We start from the raw sequence: 12305 nt of genomic DNA, 5'->3' as shown, positions 1-12305 counted from the left end.
TCACCACTTACAAATCCAAATAACAATTTCTTCATAAAAGAAGACTTGTATGACAGATTTAGAGATGTAAATATATATCTGAAATAAAATATTATTCATATATGCTTGTTTAATGTATGTATAAAGCATCTACTACATAAATCTTACCTAAAAAATTGGTAGATCCTTTAAACAAAAGAAAATTAGGTAGTCTGATCTCTGCACCACCACAACTACTAAAGTTTTTGTAGGTTTAATGGTTGCACACCACAACTCCAGTCTTCTTACACATTTTTAGGAGAAGAGGAAGAAGAAGAAGAAGAACAAAAAAGGAAAAAGAGGAGAGAGAGAGAGAGGGAGAGGGAGAAAGAGAGGGAGAGAGAATTTCTAAAAAAAAATGAGAGGGGCGTGTGAGAGGGGGTATAAATAGCCCTCTCACCAAGCCCTAGCTTAATTGGTGAAGGACTTTCCCCTCCAAAATTGTGTGGAAGGGGAAATGAGCCTTTTTTGAAAAAAGAAACCTATCTTTTAGACTCCTTCCTCACTTGCTATTTGATTTTTTTCAAAATTTATTTGATTAGGATATTTAGGTTTGACTATTCTACAACTAACCATTGATAAAACCTAACTAATGTTATCTATCCAAGAGGTGTGGGACATCCCACCCTCTTTAATATCTTGATTAATAATTTAATTAAAATATTAATTATCTTTTTTATTTATTTATTTGTCTAAATTAAAACTAGGTAAGAATAATTAACCCATATGGACTCTTGGATCCAAATGGGGGTCCACATAGGATGTCCCTAATGAGGGTTCAATCCATAACCATTGGATCTAATTAATATTTTAAATTGGATCCAATCCAAATGTCACCTCAGATCCATATTGAATCCAAATGCCAAATTTAGATCCAAAACCAAAGTCTAAGATCTAAAATCACTCTTACTCATTTAGTCATCGTACTTTAGTTTTTTTAATTATTCTTGAAATATTCTTCATAACTTGAGATAAAAATTCATAATTAATTGAAATAAAAAAAACAAGAATTCGCAATTATAGTCATAAATGCATCAATAATTCATTATTTATTTATTTTAATTATAAAAAAATATCAAGTTTTATAATCACTCATTTGGATATTTGTCCATTTGTATTATAAATGTTTATAATTATGTTTATTTGTGATAACTATCTATTTTTGAAATCTTTTCCTTACCTTATTGATGACATTAGTTTATTTTTATTACAAGCTCTCTTACCTCGTGTGTTTCTTCTTATTATGCCTCTTATTAAGTATTATTTTATGCGATGTTTTCAAATGTAGTGAGTTATGTTCACCCATTGGTTGTTCATACTTTTTGTGTTTATGTTTTGCCCATATATGACATTGTGATTATGCTCTTGTTCTAGTAGATGATACACATGTTTAAGTGTTATTTTATTTAAACAAGAGATGTTGGTTATTCACACTTTTTGTGTGTGTTTTTAGCCCATTAGTGGCATTGTGATTATTCTATTGTTCTAGTAGCCAATACACTTGTTTAAGTATCATTTTATGTAAACAAAAGATGTTGGTTATGTAACATATGTGATTTTCTTAAAATTCTTGATTTTGAATTATTATAAAATTAAGACTCCAACTATGAAGAAAATTTCAATAATAATTATAAAATTTAAAATCTGTGGCTTAAACAAGAGAATAAACGATTTTTGTATACATCTATATTTCTTATCATTTTGGAAAGCTTCTTCTTAAAGGACTTTCTTAAAATTATTTCTTGGGTTTTCCTTTTCTTGTATGAGTCTATTATATCAGCTTCTTGGGTTTTCTTCTTGATTTGGTCGTCCGTCTTGATCATGCTTGCATGTGGATAGAATTTGCTTTTGGCAACCTTATGCAGCTACCTCACGTTCATGTTCAACTGAATTGGAATTGTTTTTTTATAAGTGTCTATTCAGCTAGAATAAAGTACACTTCCTTAGCCATGTTGAAGATGGATTACCAAAAGGTCAATGCCAGTCAAGAGTGAGAGCCTCTAGCCTATGTCACAGGGACTCAGCCAATTGGGTGCCACACCTGCGTCGATGCAACGCGACGTGGGTGTGGCACCCGGTGCGGTCAACCTGACCCTGGGTGCATTGACCGCCAAGGTCATTTATGTTCAACTTTTAGACTTTATATATATATATATATATATATATATATATATATATATATATATATATATATATATATATATATATATATATATATATATATATATATATATATATATATAAAATTTTTGTTGCACCCCCGCACTCGCACTTGCACCCACACCCACACCCATGTGACATAGCCACTAGCTAAGGTCTTGAGTTGTTTTCTTTCTTGGGGCTTGTCAAATACTATCAGTGATTCATTTAAGGATATTTACTGACCATTGCTTCACTCATTGATCTGCTGAAGAAAGATAAACCATGGTTATTGACTGATGCTTATTAGGAGGCCTTTGAGAGGCTCCTAATAAGAACCTGTGCTACAGTTGCTTGATTGCCAAAAAACCATTCAAAGTACAGATTGATAAGTTTGACTTCACTATTGAAAGGGTATTGCTACAGTCCCATTACTTTTGAAAGCCATAAGCAAAATAATGTTGAGTGACATGAGTTGTAGGCTAAAGAACCTGTGCTACAGTTGCTTGATTGCCAAAAAACCATTCAAAGTACAGATTGATAAGTTTGACTTCACTATTGAAAGGGTATTGCTACAGTCCCATTACTTTTGAAAGCCATAAGCAAAATAATGTTGAGTGACATGAGTTGTAGGCTATCATGCATTATATCTGTGCATGGAGACATTACCTTCTAGGGTTGTGAGGGTTGACAATGTTGCGATAAGTTATCCATTTGGGTAGTTGGATCATTAGTAGAATTCATAATCTCTAGGTAATTTAGCTTCGTGAAAATTACTTGGACTATGTTAACAACTGCTCCAGGATCACATCCTCTTCCACAAGGTTAGCTTGATCAATACACTGATTTGTGTAATGTCAAATGTGTTGGATGTAAGAAGAGATGAGGAGTTAATTCAAAGAAGAAAACAATTTGGAGACTACTCCTTTATGGAATACTTTTGGACTTTGATGATGTGGAATAGTCGCATATTGAAGAATATCAAAAAGGTTGTGGGGTTTATAACCTACATGGAGATTCTATCACTTGTTTCAAAGAACAAGGAGATGGGATGCCTACCACACACACATGCGTGCGCCTGCCGTGCCAAGCCGAGTTTGGGTTTGGGGCTGTTTAGGGCCATATCCATTCTAAGTCCAATGTTCTTTTTGTCCCGCATTTATTAGTTTTATTTGGATTAAATAATAGAAAAGAGAAATGGTAACAAATCGTTTCGTTGATGGGTCACATTACTTTGTAAATGGTAACAGGTCTCTTTCACATTTTAGTACTCGTTCAGGGGTTATAAAACGTGGTTAGAGGGCTACAGTTATACAGACGAAGACACTTGTGACTCTCGCATTTTGTTTTCTCTCTCTCCCTGCTCTCTCTTGCTTCCCTATTTCTCGAAAAGGAGGTTTCTGCATCAATCATTCACTGAGGTTGTCTTCGAAGGGCGATCTACCATCGGAGTGCATCGATCCATATCGTCAAGGCTACTGTATCCTAGGGGAAGGACGTTGGACCCTCTTTGCACCATATGTGGGGACGAATCTTCTCTAAGGAGAGTATTTTTATATGCCTTAGCCTGTTACAGAATATTAACATGATTTTGTTGTTGTTCTTATTCTGTTTTGTGCATATGTTTGTTTTGTTGCCTTCATTTGGATTTTGGTTTAAAACTGAACATGACATGCTTAAACCCTATTATGATTTGAATCAAATGTATTACATGTATATCATATTGTATTATAATCTGATTTACATTGTGCTATTGTTTTTTATTCCAACAGTCTTAGAGAAGAGTTTAAGCATGTCGATAGCATCGAGTTTTATACCGAAAGTAGACATGTCTGGTATGCCTGAAAAATTTTTCGATCAGAATTTCAAGTGCTAGCAACAACGCATGAAAATCTGGTTCACGTCTATAGGCTTGTTATTTGTTCTAGAGTTCGAATGCCCCTCGATTTCTGAGACTAATCCTGATCCCGCCACTGTTACTGCGACTGTAGAATAGAAAAAGAAGAATGGTATATGTCATGGTTGCATTCTGTTGGCTCTATCCAACACTTTGTTCGACATATACAGTTCCTTATCTACCAATGTTAAAGCCTTATGTGATCAACTTGATAAAAAGTACAATACCGAAGACTAAGTTCTTGAGAAGTATTTGGTTGTCAAGTTTCTGAAATATCATATGGTTGAGGGCAAGTCGGTCACTGAACATACACATGAGTTTCTGCTTTTGCTTCATAGTTTGGCTGAGGCATATATGAAACTTCTTGAAAAGTTTTAAGTGATGACCATCGTAGACAAATTTTCTAAGTCTTGGGTAGACATTGGCATGTCTCTCAAGCACCGTAGAGAAAAGATTTCTCTGGATGATCTAATGGTATCCATATCCATTGAGGAAGAACATAGGAGTCAGAAACATGTTATGATGCCAACTGAAGAGCCTAAAGTGAATATGATGACCAGATCTTTTAAAGGCAAGGGACAAAAAGCTAAACCTACAATGAAAAAACCAATTCAAACCTAAGGCCAAAATCCAAAAAAAAGCAAAGAACAAACCTTATTGGAACTGTGAACAGGTTGGACACTGGGCCAAGGAATGTCCTTCCAAGAAGGCCAAGGCTCATGTGACCATAGATAGTACTCCTTAAGTCAATATGGTGACTGAGGTCGTTGGGACCAATGCTGGGTATGTTTCTGTTAACCATCAAATCTATCATGTTTATGAGCCAACTAAGTGGTTGGTTGACACTGGGGCTAATATGCACGTTTGTGCTGATAACTCTGTCTTTGTCTCCTACCAGACTATTGAAGGCAGATCTGTGACTATGGGTAACTCTACAGCTGCAAAGGTGTTGGGGATTGGACGCGTGGACCTGAAGTTTCCTTCAGGACGAGTTTTATCTTTACACAGAGTGCATCATATGTTTGTAGTTAGAAGGGATATTTTAAGTGATTCATGTCTAGTTAGAGAGGGTTATGAATTTAACTTTAAATGTAATAAAGTTGTTATTTTACATTCTGAAATATTTATTGGCAAGGGGTATTTAGATGATGGTTTGTTTAAACTTCGTGTTGAACATGTTTGCAATAATAAATTAGATAATGATATTTCTTTTGATTCATTGTCTAATGTTGCTTACAATATAGAATCATCTGACTTGTAGCATAATAGATTGAGTCATATGAATTTCAATTCTGTAAAATGCATGATGAACTTAAAGATGATTTTTGAATATTCTATAAATAAAACTAAAAAGTATGAAATTTGTGTGCAAGCAAAATAATGCAGGAAACCATTCCATACGATTGTTAGAGATTCTGAAATATTGGATTTGGTGCACACAAATATCTATGAGTTTAATGGAGTGTTAACTAGAAATCATAAAAAGTACTTTATCACTTTTATAGATGATGGCACTAAATATTGTTATGTGTATCTGCTAAAATCAAAAGATGAAGCTTTTGATAAGTTTCTTATTTTTAATAATAAAGCAGAAACATAAACTCGTAGAAAACTTAAAAGATTGAGGTCTGATAGAGGGAAAGAATATATGTCTAACAAACTTGATGAATATTGTCAATCTGTTAGCATAGTTCATGAGTTTACCACTCCATATTCTCCTCAATTGAATGAGATTGTAGAAATAAAGAATAGAACCCTAGCTGATATGATAAATGATCTACTTGGGAGTTCTAGATTACCTACCTATATGTGGGGGGATGCTCTGAATACAACTTGTCATATCCTGAATAGAGTTCTCCAGAAGCATAAGGATAGTAGCCCATTTGAACTCTGGAGAAATAAGAAATTTAGCTTAACATACCTTAAAGTGTGGGGATGCCTTGCAAAGGTACTTGTCCCAAAGCACAACAGAAAGAAACTGGGTTCTAAAACCGTAGATGCTGTCTTTTTGGGTTATGTAGAGAACAACTATGCCTATAAGTTCTTAGTAATTAAGTCTGAGATATCTGGCATAGATGTAAACTCTATTGCTGAGCTTCGAGAAGCTACATTCTTTGAGGATGTATTTGTCATGAAAGTTGGTGTACCTCAGAATCTTACTTCTTTAGATGTACCTTCAACTTCTAGTTCTATTCCCGAACATCTGGAAAGGATGACAAATGTGGGGGTTGAGCCATCTTGTTCACACTCTAGACCAAATGAGTCAGAGAAAGTGGTTGAACAAAAAAGGAGCAAGAGACCACATATTACTAAGGATTTGAGAAGTAATTATATCACTTACCTGATCGAGGATGATCCTCCCACTTTTCGAGATGCAATGGCTTCACCTGAAGCAAGGCATTAGAAATAAGCCATAAAGAGTGAAATGGACTTCATTGTCTTTAATGATACTTGTGAACTGGTTGACCTTCCTTTTCGTAGCTCCACTATTGGGTGCAAATGGATCTTTAAGAAAGAGTTAAAATCAGGTGAATTCATTGATAAGTATAAGGCTAGACTGGTTGCCAAGGGGTTCAAACAAAAGAAATGAATAAATTATTTTAACACCTATTTTTTGGTTACTCGGATGACCACAATTAGGGTGCTTATTGCACTGACCACCATTTATAATCTCTCAGTCCATCAAATGGATGTGAAGCCTATTTTTTTGTATGACGATCTAGAATAAGAGATATATATGGATCAACTTGAGGGTTTTGTGGCTCCTGATAATGAAAATAAAGTTTGTAGACTTGTTAAGTCATTATGTGAACTAAAAAAAAACCCTAAGCAATGGCATACGAAATTTGATAAAGTGATTTTATCATTTGGCTTTGTTGTCAATAAATCTGATAAATGTGTTTATTACAAAGTTAAAAGTGATGCATGTATCATTTTATGCTTGTATATAGATGACATTCTATTGTTTTGTTCCAATATAAGAATTGTGAATAAGACGAAGTTGTTTCTTAGTAGTAAATTTGATATGAAGAATATGGGTATTGCAAATGTGATCTTAAGCTTAAAGCTGACTCATTCAGCTGATGAAATAACTATTTCTCAACCTCATTTTGTTGAGAAAGTACTTGAAATTTTTGGCTATGATAAAGAAAGATTTGTATCAACTCCATATAACCCTTCTACTCCTCTTTATAAGAATACGACTGGTGTTCTTGTGTTTTAATTAAGATATTTTCAGATTATTGAAATTTTAATGTATCTTGCAAATTGCACGAAACTGGATATTTTGTTCTCTATGAGAAAATTAAGTAGATACACAAGTTGTCCAAACCGTACTCATTGGAAGTCATTGGACATAGTACTTAGATACCTGAAAGAAACTATTTTCTTGAGTTTTCATTATAAGAGATTCCCTGCCGTTTTTGAGGGATATAGTGATACGAGCTGAATAACCATGAACTCTGAGAGTTATGGCATAACAGGGTATATATTTACCTTGGGTGGTGGTGCAGTCGCCTGGAGACCAGTAAAGCAGACCATCTTGTCACAGTCTACTTTTGAGGCTGAGCTTTGTGCTTTAAATATCATATGAATGGAAGCTGAATGGTTAGAGAGACTTCTTGAGGAACTTCTTTTAATGAACAAACAAATTCCTGTAATATCTGTGCATTATGATAATATGACCACAATTGCAAAAATCAAAAGCACAAAATATAATAAAAAACAGAGAAGACACATCAAAGTCAAAATAAAATTTGTAAGAAAACTGATGTCTTAATTAGTGGTTATTGTAGACTATGTTGGATCCAAAGAGAACACAACTGATCTATTAATGAAAGGACTAGATAAGTCATTAGTCTTGAAATCCAAAGAGGGGATGAGACTGAAACTCATTTGTATTTTATCTACAGTGGCAACCCAACCTATCTGAGTGGAGATCCCACAAAGTAGGTCCAATGTGGTAATAACAAGTTGTAGGGTGAACTGGATAACATATTCTTAATGTGTGATACTATGTATCTGTGTCTTTTCCCCTGATTACTTTGGAAAGATGTTGTAGCTGCCAGTAAAAGAAGAGTGAAAACTCTGAATGGATTTAAAGTCTTCTAGGCGAGATGTCAGCCGTGCATCTCTTAAGAAGCCCACCTATATGAGTGTGACTGTGTGGCCGCAGTTTAAGGAATTGGGTTATTCATGAAGTCATTCATGAAACATGATTCGGGCGCATGGCTTTTAATGCGCCTCCCTTAAATATTACAACCAGAACCTTTACCATGTTGTTGCTAATGGATACTTCTACACCAAAGGTTCAAGTTCAAGACTTTAGTTTACTTCATTCTTGTGGAGGTAAAATAAGCCAATTAAGGTAGTGATTCAAAGTAGAAGGTACCATTACTAAAAGCATGATATGTACGGATGCAGATTACTCCATCTTGCATCTTTGTTTCCTCTTGTTTTTATTCTTTGAATTTGTAGACGAATGTTGAATGTAAGAAGAGATGAGGAGTTAATTCAAAGAAGAAAACAATTTAAGGACCACTCCTTTATGAAATACTTTTAGACTTTGATGATGTTGAATAGTCCTATATTAAAGAATCTCAAAAAAGTTGTGGGCTTTATAACCTACATGGAGATTCTATCACTTGTTTCAAAGAATAAGGGGATGAGATGCCTCCACACACGCGTGCGCGCCCGCTCACCATGCCAAGCCGAGCCGGGTTTGGGTTTGGGTGATTAGCCCTTTAGGGCCATATCCATTCTAGGTCCAATGTTCTTTTTGTCTCACATTTATTATTTTTATTTGGATTAAATAATAGGAAAAGAGAAATGGTAACAGATTGTTCCATTGATGGGTCACGTTACTTTATATCTGGTAACAGGTATCTTTCACATTTTAATACCCGTTCAGGGGTTATAAAACGTGGTTAGAGGGCTGCAGTTATACAGACGAAAACGCTTGTGACTCTCGCATTTTGTTTTCTCTCTCTTTCCGCTCTCTCTTGCTTCCCTATTTCTCGAAAAGGGGGTTTCTGCATCAATCGTTCGCTGAGGTTGTCTTCAAGAGCGATCTACCATCAGAGTGCATCGATCCAGATCGTCAAGGCTACTGTATCCTGGGAGAAGGACGCCAGACCCTCTTTGCACCGTATGTGGGGGTAAATCTTCTCTAAGAGAAGTATTTTTATACGCCTTAGCCTGTTACAGAATATTAACATGATTTTGTTGTTGTTCTTATTATGTTCTGTGCATATGTTTGATTTGTTGCCTTTGTTTGGATTTTGGTTTAAAACCGAACATGACATGCTTGAACCCTGTTACGATTTGAATCAAATGTATTGCATGTATATCATGTTGTTTTGTAATCTGATTTACATTATGATACTATTTTTTATTCCAACAAAATGTTCTATCACCTTACGAGTGTGTCTCTTACTGTGCCATGCACTCAAAAAAGCTTTTAAGGTCTTTTGCAACAAGCAACAAGGGTGTTGCTGACAGCTCTAGTGCAGGGTCACTGGCAAGTTTTTTGTGACGATATACTTAACGGTGGCAGTGAGAAACTAAGCAACTCGAGGAGACATTGAAGAAGGGTTGATTTCATTGTTATTTTAAAACTAATTTCTATTCTATTAATGGCTCTTTCAATTATACAATGACTCTTTGTAACCTGCAGGTTGTGAAACTACTTGCATACATCGGTGATAAGGACCTCTTTGCTGAGTTCTAGCAGTAAAGTTGGTCACCACTTGCTGCAGTTGCCCTTGGGTTGTCTGTTGACCCTAATAATAGGGCTAGTGTCAAACCTTAAGAGAGTTCCTCATGAATTTTGATCTCAACCCTATAGTGGAAAACCTTAAGAGGGTGGACTAGCCCCTCATTGCTGCTCCATACCTGTTGTGAGTTTAATCTCAAGGGGAATCCTACCATTGCTTAAAGTCCATGATACCCTAAAAAGTAGCTGCATGAATTTGAACGTGGGGACTCTGTACTGGCCAATGTTTGTAGTGGTTGTGGCTGCAGCCATCATAGCCAGCCAACAGTCGCTCCTCCAGCGATGTAAAACCGGGGCGCACCCCCTCGCCCCCAGGGAGTCGCCATGCTTCGGCAATACACTAAGGGGGGTGATGCCCATGAGAATGAAACCCTGACCACCCATCGGCTAAAGTTGATGTAGTTAATATGCTCTATACAAATATGGACTCGCTTAATTTGTATTATTTTACCTAATTAGGTATGTATCTCACTTGTAATAAGTAGTTGGATCCTATCTGAGTTAGAAAAGTAAGCTCAATTTAATTAGAAAACAGGATATCCAGTAGTATGAACAGAGGTTCTTTGCATCTAAAGAAGAGAGAGAACTTTTTGAGGTCAATAAAAGTAACAAGGGTGACACCCTGAAAACTTTCCAAATTACCTTATGAGTTTCTCTTTTATCTTAACTGTTAGAACAATTATGGATGACCACACGATCCTTTAATATTAGGAAAAGAGAAATACTTTTTTTTTGAAAGGCAAGCTGGGGTTAGGCAGACCCCTACCAGTTATACAACTATACCATTGGGTTTTGAACCTGCAACGTCCCAACACAAGGAGACGTGGACTAGCTGCTCCTACCAGACAAGTGAAGCCCAGTTGGTAGAAAAGAGAAATACTTGCGAGGTCTAGGTAGGACTGATAACAAGCTGAATGGAGCAAACAGAGGGTGTTCAAGTTCTTTTTTTGTATCGAACCAAGCTGAGCTTGGTCTCATGAAGAACCAGAGCTAAATTCTCTGATCATGAGATAGCACATTTACAAAAAAAAAAAAAAATTCAGAGTGGAAAATGATAGAATTGGACCATAAATCTACCGAGTAAAACATGAATTGGCTCATTTACAAAATAAATAATTGTTTTTAAAATTATAAGCAATAAGATTTGAACTCTAGACTTATTACATGCAAGCCAAACACTTCAACCATCTATACTTTGCTATAAAATATATGAAAAATATATTTATTATTAATTAACGAGCTTATACATGCCACTCTGAGCCAAACATTAGATTGTTTTCAGCTTGCCAAGCCTATTTCATGAGTTCGAATGACCTCTTTACGAACTGAGCCATGAGTGGATCATCTTGTTTCCCAACCCTAGTTCTAAGGGAAGAAATTTTTGAGTACTAAAGGACCATATAGTGAAGCATTAAGATGACTAGGATGCACTCGAGCCACTCATTTCGGGTGCAATCACCATTTGAGTTCTTTGTCGATGCTTCTTTCAAAACAATGCAAGGTATGTCTTCTATGTTCTCTTGCACCTGGTCAGCAAAGGGTGCATGAAAATGAGGCGTGATTGTGTGTTGGGAACAGGACACTTATAAAAGGGAGCACATTTGCCTCAGCTCGGGATGGGCTCAGGTTCATTACTAGACGAACATGAATGAGTTCATAGCAAGCCAAACCACAAGCGGCTCAGCTTGTTTTCCAGCCCGTGGCGGTGGCGGGGGACAAGGTCTCCACCCCCGCTCCTCAAGATTTTGCCCTCCATTCTTGGTTCATCCCCGTTTCAAAATAATTGCCCCATCTCCATCCCCGTCTCAAACTAACTTTATTCCTATTTTAAGAGGATTAAGAATAAAATAAGGAGAGGAAGGGTTTAGGGTTAAGAATATATGTATATATAAAGATTTTATAATATATAAGAGTATATTAAAATGAGGATGGGGCGGGGCGGGGCGGGGCGGGGCGGGGGCAAAGAGTAAGTCTATCCCCACCCTCATCCCCAAACAGGTTTTTATTTTCACCTTCATCCCCGGTCTATTCCTCGTTTTATATCCCCGATCCAAACGGGTTGGGCTCAGACAAACCCCCATTTTTTCCTGGTCTACTGCCATCCCTAGTCCACTATATATGGCCAAGATGCACTCCATCCCTTTCATCGATCAGTCTTATTAAGGCATATTGGAGGTCGGTAGGCTACCACAGTTCACTTTGTAGGGAGATGGCGGACCCTTGTCCCTAGGAAGGTTCCTCATCATAAAAGAATAATGATGTGATCTCTGCCCACTAACTAGTCCACCCAAAGCAATGAGATGAAGGTGGTAGAATCCCCATATTGTCAATCTAGATGATAGTGGTTTCACATTTCTCAGTGGTAGTGGAGGTTCAATTCACCATTTACCCTGGCATTAGGACCATGAACTTCCAAGTCATCCAATCCATTTTTTTTTTTTTACTCGTAAAAACGGCCCCAGGCGCAAAGACCTAGCC

This window comes from Nuphar pumila, chromosome 3 (genome assembly GCF_984573655.1).
Source record: "Nuphar pumila chromosome 3, dmNupPumi1.hap1.1, whole genome shotgun sequence".
Lineage (NCBI taxonomy): Eukaryota > Viridiplantae > Streptophyta > Magnoliopsida > Nymphaeales > Nymphaeaceae > Nuphar > Nuphar pumila.
The sequence above is the reverse complement of the archived record's forward strand: the minus strand, read 5'-3'. Positions refer to the sequence as shown.